Raw genomic sequence first — 12,935 nt, forward strand, 5'->3', positions numbered from 1 at the left:
ATCTACCATATTGAAAGAGCCCAATAAATCTAATCTTCTGTTATTAGAAGATTACTAATACTGGCTATATGAGTTGTTTAAAAATTGATGAATGGGGGCGCCTGGGTGGCTCAGTCAGTTAAGCGTCCGACTTCAGCTCAGGTCACGATCTCACAGTCTGTGAGTTCGAGCCCCGCGTCGGGCTCTGGGCTGATGGCTCAGAGCCTGGAGGCTGCTTCCGATTCTGTGTCTCCCTCTCTCTCTGCCCCTCCCCCATTCATGCTCTGTCTCTCTCTGTCTCAAAAATAAATAAAAACGTTAAAAAAAATTAAAAATTGATGAATGGATAGTTGAATGAATACATGATAAATTAAAACACGAATGAATGAATGAATGAATGGGAGCTGGAAACTGAGAGGCAAGGCCACAAAGTTACAGGGCTGGGCCAGGGGATAAGCAGGAGGAGGACAGAATAGAAAGCCACTCTGTGCTTTATGAGAATGCCCTTCCCATGATCTGTGTCCCCGTCAGGTGGAATGTTCTGCAGGGCTGCTCCCTCCATACTCTCATTACTGCAGGTCATTTGTCAGGAGCTTTTTGATGGGCAGCTTTACAGATAGCCATAAAGCAGCACTTATGGCCAAAGTCATCATACTTTGTTGAGCTCTGTGCTTAGGGTGTCCACATAATTTTCTCTTTTTTCTCTGGGTTCCCAGTCACTCAGTGCACAGATGGAATTTAGTGTGGATGGCTTAATTCCTTCCAGTGGCCCCCCCATAGCCTCTGGGATAAAATTCAAAGGACCTCAAAACCCAACAGGCCAGTAAGAATAAGTAGGATAATGTGGGCCTTTAATGAGTACTTACTTTAGTACAGGCCTAAGACTTGCCAGGTCAAGATAGCTGGCCACTTTGAATGGACCACCCCATCCAACCTTCACAATTGTATATGGCAGCTACACTCATAAGCTCAACATTGCTGGTGAAGAAACAGAGACACGTCAAGGTTACACTGCTTATTCAACTTCGCAGGGCTATGGTGTGGCACCGATAGGATTTTATCCTAGCCAGCCAACAGCCGGAACCTCTGCCCAAAGGGCTTTAGTCTCCACTGTCATCTACCTTGTGTTGACTCCTACAGCACTTGAAGCTACAAATGCAACTGTCCCTCTGCTTGCCTTTAGAGTCCTCCGAAACGAACCCTACTGAAGTGATTTCTTAAAATTCTTCAAATGCGGCGACATTAGAGTTGCTTTGGGATGATTTAAAGAGCTCATACTTATAGATTTCTTCAAAGAAGAGGTTTTTAAAATTTCTCTTCTTAGTCCATTGTCCTCAGTAGCCAATAGATGGGCACTTGGACTACAGTCTAGACCTGGAATTCAAGGGACTGCATGGCATTCTCGGTGTTAGGCATCTGAACTACCCACCTGGTTCTCACAGCCAAGCTTGGCCAGGCTGGCTTTAGCTGGAGTTCTCTTTTAGACATCCTTTTGCCTCAAGTTGGCCAAGAAGGTACGTAATTTGCAGGGCCCCACCCCCCTGCTCCACAGAGCAGATTTAGGTGAGGGTTTTGGAGCTGAGAAACAATACGTTAATAACTAGCACACTGGCAGCTCACCGAAGTTCTCTTAACTCTGGGAAGGGGCTGCAGTCCACGGGGATGGGTCCTTGGCAGTCACTTTTGTGCTGTGTGTATTTGTCCTCTATTGGACAGAGCAAGAACACATGACTCGAGTCAGCCAATCACATTCTGTCTTCCGGGAATGGTCACAGAACCCGAGTCATGTAACAGCTGGGGAGACCATCTTCCACCAAACAGATGTAGCTCAGAGGAAACTTGTCTTTCATGATTATAGTCTAGAGCAAAGCAAGTGAAGTAGAAAGGAAAGGAAAGGAAAGGAAAGGAGAGTGAGCGAGAGAGAAAATACACCTCGATGGCTTTCTATTTACTGAACCCGTCTCTTGGGAGGGTTGGCTCACACCCTAGTCTTTTAATACCCTCTGAGATAACCCTACCCTTGTACAAAAGATAAATGGGCATTTTGCATCAGCTAAATGAATTGATTTCTGTTCTTACCCCCTAAAATCACAGATTAATAAGACAACCAAATCTTTACTGCTCAGAGCAGATTCAAATCCTTTTTGAGACAATATGTCTTAGAAATAACATAAATAACTCTATGGTCAGAAAGATGGTTGGCCAACTTCCTTGACAAAAGGCAAGAAATAAGAAGAGCGATTTATTCAACGTTTTTAGTGACAAATAATAAAAATTTCGAAATGGTCTTTCGGCTTCTCATTTCTTTAAAAAAATGATTGCAACTTACAATTGTTAATTTTAGGAAAAATAATGGTAGTGGTCAAGAAAGTTAGAGGAGGAAGGATAGAAACCACCAGACAGGGGCACCTGGGTGGCTCAGTCAGTCGCGTGTCTAACTCTTGATTTCAGCTCAGGTCATGATCGCAGGGTTGTGGGACCGAGCCCTGCAATGGGCTCTGCACTGAGTGTGGAGTCTGCTTAAGATTCTCTGTCCCCCTCTGCCCCGTGCCCTGCTGGAGCTCTCGCTCTCACCCCCTCTCTAAAATAATGATAATAATAATAATAATAAAAAGAAATCACCAGAAAAACTAACTGTAATTCAAGAAGACAAATGACCATTTTGATGGGAGTAAGACGCACCCCCAGCAAATGCCTCACCTTGAACAAGATGTAATAATGCTTCCTCTGATGGCGACCTCACCCAACAGCTAAAGAGGGAGGAGAGTACGGAATGGGAGAAGGTGAGGGCGCTCTCTGGTTGTTAGAGAGGAAGAAACCAAGCTCAAATGAGTTTAACAAAAGGGGAAAGAAGAGGCTTTTGCTTTGCTTTTGCATCTGGGAAGAGCATGGCTAGAGCCAGCTTTGGGCGTGGCTGGATCCAGGGACTTGAATGATGTCACCAGGAATTTCTCTTTGCACCTCTTGGTCCCACTGTTGCTTGTGCTGGCTTCATTCCCAAGCAGATTTTCTTATTTTTATTTTTTAAATATAGGGTTGCTAGGTTCAGCAAATAAAAATATAGGACACTCAGGACACATTTCAACTTCAGATAAACAACAAATAATAAACAAATTTTTTAGTTTATATTCCATGCAATATCTGGGATACGCTTATACTTTCAAGTTATTAGTTCATTTGTGGTGGGGTATCCTGCATTTCATCTGGCAACTCCATTCACACGAGATGGGAAAGATGGCTGCCAGCGCTTCAGACTTCTGCTCCATTAACGTAGCAGCCTCAGTGTAAAGGGGGCTTATATACGCCCCAGGACTGTGCCCCCCTGGAACAATCTGGGTCATGCGCACATCCATGAACCAACTTTAGTGGCTTAAGAGATGGGACGATCTGACGGGCCAGCCATAGCCTGCGGTATGACAATGAAGATGTGGCAAAATAATATTTGTCCACGAAAAAAAAAATACGTAGACTTGTAAATATCACATAAATGGGGCATGGAAATAATCTCAGTTCAAGCCGCTCACTTAGCAGATGCAAAAGTGGAGCCCAAATTGCTGTGTTAATCTCCCCGGAGAGCACAGTCATGGGTGACTTTGGACGGGAAGACCTGCGTCTCACCTCCTCACCTCCCAAGCTCTTTCCATGTATCCCCGTGGCCAACGTCATTCTGAGAGCCACTGGATAAATCAATTAGCACTCATCAGGGCTTTCCCCCAATCTTCTCTGTATACAAAATGAACAGGTAAAAAGGAAATGCTTGTCAAAACAAATCTCTATTTGGTTTTCTCCATCTATGGGACAATTTCTGTAATGTGTCAATCACTTTGTTGCAAAATAGCCCCTCCAATCCACATTTCCCGATGACACCAGCCTGTCAGTCTCTCACTAAATTAAAGCCAAATTTCATACCAAGCAAAGACCAGTTTGTCAATCATTTTTCCTGCCACACGTCCACCAGAATCACCTGACAGCTACAACTTTCTACTCTCAAGTGGAGTGGGTCTAGTTAAGCTTGTTTGTCTGCCCTAATTGAGTTCCTTTCAGGATTGGTAGCTTAGCAACTAATAAGTTATTTTGCTGAGACAACTGGCCTAAATTTCATAGCTTCCTTGACCATTGCTACTTGTTAGAAAATTGTTTCCCCTCAAGTGGCTAAACAGCAGATGCAAGATTTATTTAATACCTAATTGTTCTATTGTTTCTAATTATAAGCACTCTCCTCCTGTTTAAAAGTAAACACAGGATATGTTGTCAAATAGACATAATTTTAAATAATTATAAAATGCCTTGGAATTTTGTTCTGAAATCTCAAATTCCCCATTATCGGTAGCACTAAATGTTGGAAAAAGGGCCAATAAGATAAACACCCAGCGTTTATTAGGTTGTAAATCACCTCACAAGCACCTGCTATAAGCGAGTCACTATGAGGTTATGCAGAGAATATAACAAGGGTTCTTGTCTTAAAGAATTTACTTGGGGGGGTGGGTGCCTGGGTGGCTCAGTTGGTTAAGCGTCCGCTTCAGCTCAGGCCATGATCTCAAGGTTCCTGAGTTCCAGCTCCGCGCAGGGCTCTGTGCTGACAGCTCAGAGCCTGGAGCCGGCTTCAGATTCTGTGTCTCCCTCTCTCTCTACCCCTCCCCCACTCACTCTCGCTCGTAAGCTCTCTCTCTCTCAAAATTAAACGTTAAAAAAATTTTTTTAAAGAATTTAGTTGGGGGAGAGAGTTGGCAACAAATTCTAGATCCATTTAATGAGAATAAACAATGCCCCTATGAGGGAACAGGAGGCAATAATAATGGTAGTTTTAAAAAGATACCACAGGGGCGCCTGGGTGGCTCAGTCGGTTAAGCGGCCGACTTCGGCTCAGGTCATGATCTCGCAGTCCGTGAGTTCGGGCCCCGCGTTGGGCTCTGGGCTGACAGCTCGGAGCCTGGAGCCTGTTTCGGATTCTGTGTTTCCCTCTCTCTGACCCTCCCCCGTTCATGCTCGGTCTCTCTCTGTCTCAAAAATAAATAAACATTAAAAAAAAAAATTAAAAAAAAAAAAGATACCACAATACAGTCATGGTTGGTATAGGAGACCTTGTCATTTCTTTGGTGGTCCAGCTTCTACTTTTCCTTTCTATATTTGGAGGACTCCTCCGTTGCATGTAGAGTATGGGGGAGATCATGCCCTCACTTCCCACATGGAAGCCATTCACTTCACCACCGGTGAATGGTTCCCGCTAAAAGAAGGATGTTAGGACTCTTTCCTCCCGGCTGTTCCTGAGTTCTAACCCGATCCTTCACTCACTTTGCCATTTGGGGTCTCCCTGATAGACTTCAGAGGAATTTATTTTGTTAATTTGAGACATTCAGAATTGATTTCTGCTGTGTGTAACCTATAACCCTGAAGTTTTTAATTGGCATAGGCACGAGCTAAAAAGGGTTCTCCGCTCACTCAGGGGCACAATAATTTTGGAAGCCTCCACAGAGTGTAAGGACAGTAAGTACTCTTTGCAGAGGTAGAGAGCAAAGCTGTTTTCCACTGAACCCCTGGTACAGAGAAGCAGAAAAAGATCTCGTAGGCTGAAAACAAACTTTAAATTGATTTAAAAAAAAAAAAAGGCTTTGCTTATCTTCATCGTTTTATTTTGACGGTGACTGGCTAACAATAGCAGTTATTAAAAGTGCTGAATGAAGGAATAAAGCATGACAATAAAAAAAGAATGTCCAGATGAATTTGGCTCAGCCGGAAACTCCTAGTAGGTTGGTAAGAAATGAGGCTCTGACATTAGCTTGGGGATTACTGTAAAGAACCTACAACTGCACAGCAACTCTTTCTAATTTTTATACCGACTTTCAGATATTGTAATGCAGCACATACCCAATTATGCATAAAGTGTTAAATCGCAGCGTTCCAGACTTCTGCAGAGACAAGGAACACATCCAGGACATCACTGGGTGCGTCATCATTCTTGTGGTCTTGCCCAATGGAAGACAGTCTCAATCTGGAAATTTCTTTCTACTAAAAGAGGACTATAAAGCTCCCTTTGACTCCCTTAGGAGAGGCAATTGAGCAGAGAGAAGATGTTCAGGGAGAGAGAGAGAAAGATGCTCGCTTTCTCACAGAAACAGAGAGAAAAGCCATTCATGCCATGGTAGGCATTTTGCAGAGCATGTCTTGGGATGACTTTTTTTTTTTTTTTTTTCAGTTGCACAGCTGTTCTGGACTTTCATTTAAGGTGTGTCCTTCGAGCAACTGCAGGCAGGGAGTTCCCTGATATTAGTAATTGGTCCTCTGATATTTCAGTGCGGACTGCTCTGGCACGGCAGAAGGATGACTGGATAACGGAGAATTTAAGCCAAAGAACAGGATAATTCCATTAGATATATTTGGATAGTGGTTTGACCCATTGCTTCATGGGGATGAATTGGACGTGAATATCAGAACTGCACTCTGTGCTGTTTGTGGCATATCTGACTCTTCATTACATCATTTACTCTGTACTAGGCTTTGTTCTGAGCACTTCACGTGCATCGGCTCAATTAGATCCTTGTAACAACTTGCAAAGGCAGGTGTTGAAAGGGAAGTATTGATCAGAGGAGGGAATCTCTTGTTTTGGAGAGGGTATTAGGTCTTATTAGCAAAAGTGGAATGTCTGAAGTCACCAAGACCTTGTGGAGAGAAAGACAAAACAAGGGGGAGAAACTCCCCAAGATTTACATTCCAGTGATTGCAAAATGGTTTGAGCCAAGGAAAACGTATGACAGAATGGAGCCAGAGTTCAAGTAAGGTTGCACTCCCCTGCTCCACTTCCAATATCATTGCCACAGGGCTCCTTCCCTGAGTTAATGACACTGCAATAAGAAACACACACACACACACACACACACACACACACACACACACACACAAATGCAGAAAAGAGCAGTAAGAGACAGAGCCACACATGATCTAGTTATTTCCTCATTGGGCAAAGGTCCACAGGTGTTTGGCAAAGTTTTGTGCAAGTAAAAATGGGACGGCATCGCAAAGAAAATAATTATGAAAACTCGATGGTAGTATGCTCAAGAGGGCTTCTCCATAATAGAGCTGCTGCCTTCCCCACTGACTCTAATACAAGCCAGTGGTGGTCATAAAACCAAGCTGTGTGTCCTGTTCTCTCCGTTAGACCCAGGGGCGAGCAACGTTGAACGGTCACTCCCTTGGTGATCTGGGATAGGATACAATTGGAGAAATATATATCCTTGACTGTTTTGATCTCTCTTCCTAAATAGCACCATTCAGACGTAGACAGAACGTATAAGAAGGGGGGGGGGGGGGGTCAAGAGTAGGTATTATTAATCCTATTTTACAGATGAGGAAGCTAAGGCTCAAAAAGGCTAAATAATCCCCAGGAACTCACAGCTAGTAGACAGTGGAGCTGGGAGTTGAAATGAGATCAGTCTGACTCCACAGCTCAAGGTCTTTTCTGTTGTGACGTATACAAGTTTCCTCCAAGTGGGAACAAGTCCTGTGTGCCACAGAGGCAGGAAGCGAAGCAAAATTATATGATACATAATTCTGGATATAAACACTACATACTCTTCCCCATCCCCCCACCCTTTGTTATGACAATGCAATGCCCAGATTTTAGCGGAGAGCATGATTGCTTAGCTTGAGACCACATTTCCCAACTTCCCTAGTACCGTGGTTGTGGCCCTGTGAGTGAATTCTGGCCAGTGGGGTGTGAACGGAGGTGATATGTGCTACCTTCAGCTTATGCACCCTCCCCCACCCCACGAAAAAAAAAAGAGTTGGGTAGAATTTCCCTTTCCCTCTTTCTCCTTTTCTTAATGATTATAGGTGGACAAGTCAGAGACGGATGCCATATGTTAAATATCATGGAAGAGAGAGAAATATACTTCTATTCTGAAAAACCACTATGATTTGGGGGTCTCTTTGTTACAGCAGCTTAGACAATATTCTAACTTATAGATGATATCACGTCTCCTCATGGATTTTTACCATTTCCTGATGAGGAACTACACATTCCTATCAAAGGTCATTTACAACTTTTTATAGTTTGTTATAAATATATATGCATATATTAATTATAGTAATATTTAAGTGAAGGGTTTAGACATTTCTATACAATTTTTTATACATTTATTTTCAATTGCTTATGTCGTTTTAATGAAGATTAGAATTCTAAACTATATAGGGGCGCCTGGGTGGCTCAGTCGGTTGAGCGTCCGACTTCGGCTCAGGTCATGATCTCACGATCCGTGAGTTCGAGCCCCACGTTGGGCTCTGTGCTCAGAGCCTGGAGCCTGCTTTGGATTCTGTGTCTCCCTCTCTCTCTGCCCCTCCCCTGCTCATGCTCTGTCTCTCTCTGTCTCAAAAATAAATAAAAACATTTAAAAATGTTTAAAGGAATTCTAAACTACATATATTGCTCTAAATCATTCACAAATATTGCCTCATCTTTGTCCTGGATAGATCTAATAGACCAGGGTTCAGCAAACTACACCTGCAAACATGGGTCTAAAAGACCAAGGGTCAGCAAACAAATCTGGCCCACCATCTGTTTTTGTAAATAAAGTTTTATTGAAACACAGCCATGCTTATTTGTTTACATACTGTCCATGGCTGTTTTTTGCTCTGAGGGCAGAATTGAGTAGTTGCTACAGAAACGGGATGGTCCACAAAGACTAAACCATTTACTCTCTGGCCCTCTCCAGACAAAGTTTGCTGAAACCTTGCAATAGACAACTATAGCCAGGAATCTGATGTTTGTAGTGGGAAGTCCAGGTAGGTGGTCCCTCTTGCAGAAAGCCCTGATGTTTTCCCATCTAGCTCGGATGCACCTTTCCACAGCACTTACCATATCACTTGCTTAAATGTGAAAATCTATCAAGAATTTGCATAAGTGGATTGCTGCTCTCACTTTCCGATTTTCCCTTGGTAAAATATCTCTCGGAGGGATTTGTTATTGTTGACCTCGTGTGAACAAAGAAAGGAGCAGAGAAGCAAGGCAAGATGTAACACCAAATGGGAGCAGGTTTCTCGCTCAGACTGTGGGCACTGGGATTTCAGATGCAAGAGCCCAGCGGGTTTTATGTGGCAGCCCCAGTCTTTGCCTGTGCACCTGTGGCATAAAGGACCTGTTCTCGTTTGGAGGACGGCCATGATGGAATGCGATTCTGCAGAAGTTTGCGAGCACGAAGGGGGTTCATGACTTCAAACTGCTTTCCCCGGTTGGCACAGATTGCAGTGTGTGAAGGGATGCGGGTGTGGAAGAGACCTGGGCTGCACTTTCAGGGGCCTGAGGGGCAGGGAGAGGGGGGCTCGGGGGGCTCCCATCCTTTCCGCACCTGGGCTGTGAATCCGAGAGGGCCTGGCGCTGGGGACGCGAGAGGCAAAAGACTGTAAATATTATTCAAATAGAGAAAGCAGAAGGTCAGAAGCAAGGGAGCACTGCAAAAGGTTTTCTTTTTGTCCTTCTGCGAGGCAGGGAAGGAGGAGGGAATGGCCTCCCTCTCAGCTTACTGGTCACCGCGTTTGCCCACATGCCCCATCTGTGAAGGGGCGATTGAGGAGCCCGTGACACAGGACGCTGTGCTCCCAGTGGCTGCGACACAGGTTAAGCTCTTGCTCATGCTCTCTGTCCACCATAGATCAGCTGCAGCCCCTCTCCACTCCCTTGACTCAGACTCAGGCTGAGGGAGAAGCAGAGGGAGACAAGAGCCAGCTCTTCAAAGATGTTGCCCGAGTGACAACTGCCATTTTGGCACACATTTGATTGGACAAGGCAAGTCACTTGACCAAGCCTGACGGGAGAGTAGCAGTTTCTCCCCGGGAAGGGCAACACACCCTTTTCCTATCACATCCTCTCCCCAGACCTGGGGAATAAGTGCAGAAGGCATGGTGCAGGGAAGGAAGCTGGCACTCGGATAAAGCCCGCCCGGTCTGACAGAAATACCAAGATGCCGCACCTCAAGTTTGAGTTCAGATTTTACTCTCCGTCTCTCCCCAGCATTTTAAAACTACACCCCTCCCTCCGTTTTCGCAGGTAGTCGTGAAAGACTGAATTAAAATGTTTACTTACATCCTTCCAAGAATTAACATTGCCCACCCTAAAGAGGCTAAGCCAGAAAAGCGTTAGCTCTCTGCATCCCTGTTCCCTATATTATTTCCTAAAGGTTTGATTATGCATGAGAATCGTCAACGGTTTTGAATAGTGATTTTGTGTATGCCAGGCACCGGGCTTTGCATGCCGAATTGCATCGACTCTGGCAAATGAACCTGTGAGAAATACATCGTTACCCCAGCTTTGTAGATGTTGAACCTGGAGCCCAGAGAGGTTAAATAACTTGCCAGATACGACCCAGCCATTAATTTGGCTGCAACGTGAGCCCTTATCTGCTCGCCCTTAAAGTTTCCTCCCTTCCCTTCATATGTTCTGGAGGAAATACCTGCTGGTTCCCAGTGTGGGAAGAAGATGGGGACAGTCAGAAGAGACTCTGGATGTCCAGGGTGTGACCTTTACCTGTTGTGTGCATTACCTCTGCCACGAGAGTATGCACTGATTAAAAATACTCGGTAACCCAAACGTCATCAGAAAGGTGCGTTTCCTGGGAAAGATGGGTGGTGACATCAAGGAAATCATTCCCAAACTTAAGAGAAACGAGTTTGGGTTCAAAAATAACTTTAGGGGCTTTGTGCCACTGCTCATTTCCATTAGCAAAATAATAAAATATAGCTGTATACCCCACTCCGTGTACTACTGTAGAGAGGATAATTACACGTACATAGATAACCCGTGTGTAACCTACTTGAACTTACATAAACATGCATCCAGATTCACCTGCCTGGAAATGGAGGTCGGCATGTAAATCTTGGGCCACCTTCTTGTCAGGTGGTTGCAACAGTTTTGTGGGTAAGAGTATGCCCTCTGCCATTTCCTTAACTGGAAAATGGGCATAATTAAATCTAGACTATAGGACAGTGGGAAGGGTACATTGGATGCGTGACTGAGGGTTGTGAAGGTGTTGTTTTTAAAGAGCAAGGACGGTACAAATCTTTTGATTGGGGTGGTCCAAGGTGGGACCCCTTCTCTGGGTGATTCTCTCTCCCAGCCACGCAGCCCTCCAAACGCAAAACGTTAACGGTTGTCCCAGAAGTTCAATATCGCTTGATCGCCCTGTAAATTTTATGACCTTTGCCTATGCCATTCTCCACGTCTCCCTGGCCGCTCCCCACCCCTTTCTCTTGGCTGATCCCCAATCCCTCTTCAGGAATCTGCCCGTATCTTTGTAAAGGTTTCTCAGTTGTGGCACTCTTACTGTGTTGAGCTGGACAAATCTTTGTTGCTGGGGCCTGGAGCCAGGGTGGGGGGGGGGTGTTGGGTGGGTAGGGGATGCCTGTGCCTCCCAGGATGCTTAGCAGCTCTCTCAGCCTCCACCCACTAGACGCAGATAGCACTTCTCCTAGTTGTGACAACCAAAAATGTCTCCAGACATTGTCAACTGTCTCCCAGGGAGCAAAACTGCCCCTGGTTGAAAACGACTGGGGTGGGGGTGGCGGGGGGGGGAAGCACTAGCCTTTCTTGGAAGTCTTGTCTCCCTGGCTCTGTAAGCTTCATTCTCGTAGGGGGACCGCCACAGCATTCAGAGCTCGGTCTCGGACGTGGGCGTGCTACCTGGGTCCAGCAGGATCTCAGCAAGCAGTTGGCTGACCGAGGATGAAGCACTCGGAAATTTCCTCTGGCTTGGAAAGCGAGGATAACTTTGCTTCGCTGAGTGAGCTAGAAAATTCCTTTATGCCCTTACTTTATGTGAAATGTGATTCTCACAGCGCACATCCCTGCAGTCTGATATGTGAAATCACCCATTAGAGAGTGCAGTCAATACTGCTGTTACGACTCCTGGGCTTTCCAGAAAGAAGCCATGAGTCTTGATTTTTTTTTTTTCCCCTAAGGTCTGGCTGAACACCCAGACACTAGTGCAGGAGCGGCCGTAGCCCACAGATTCATTTCCCCCCTGTTTCACTGCATATGGCCTTAGAAAAATTATTTTTTGAAAAATGACCTAAAGCTTTCCTAAAATCCTCAGGAATGACACCTGAGGGGAGCATCTGAAAGACTTCACATTCATTAACTAAACCTTCTTGTTAGGTTATGTTCCCTGAAATGCATTTGACAGTTAATGAAGTAGAAAAGATGGCAGTCGGAGAAAAAATAAAATTCTGTCAGATTCCGGCGATAGAACCGGGAGGTGAAAAAGCGGGAACCGGGGGGAGGGATTGAGAGAGCAGCACCCCACACTGTGAGTATTTTATTGCCAGGGACACTGCCTCGGATCAGAGCCGGCTGCAAAGTTAAATTCATGCCTGGCACTCTGTTCAGATCCTGAGACCATACATAAGTCAGCCAAGCTAGCTAAGGTGCTTGTCAAGGCCAGAGCGGTAGGGATACGGGGCTGACTGGCAGATATGTGAAGCCGTGATCAGAGAAGAGAAAGAAGAAGGAGAGACGGGTTCAAAAATATTTGTACTGCTTTCGACACCTTCTCCTGTTTCAGCCGGGTTGCAATTTAGCCCAAACCTTGCTTGAATACTCAGAAGGTAAAACCAGCTGGCAGGCAGTCGAGTGAGCAGGCAGACTTTTCTCTGAAAACATTCAGTTTTAAATGACCTCGTGGGATGTTATTCATTTCCCGTTCCCTTCTCATCCGCCTGTGCCCTCTGCCGGGGTTCAGAAAAGGTGGGGCGGTGGCGGGGGGGATGCGGAAAGAACGGCAGCACACTGGGGTACCCCTCTGCAGTTGCCCAAAGTATTATTTGGTTCATTCAGCACAGTCCAGCCTTCCCGAAGTTGGGAAACCTGTTTTCTTCCCTCTGATGTATCACTTAGAAACACCAACTGCAAGGATTTCTTATGTTCTCACAAAAAAGGGAAGGGCACAGCTGGTAAATGTTTCACAGATGGTGAA

This window comes from Panthera leo, chromosome A3 (genome assembly GCF_018350215.1).
Source record: "Panthera leo isolate Ple1 chromosome A3, P.leo_Ple1_pat1.1, whole genome shotgun sequence".
NCBI classification, from domain to species: Eukaryota; Metazoa; Chordata; class Mammalia; order Carnivora; family Felidae; genus Panthera; species Panthera leo.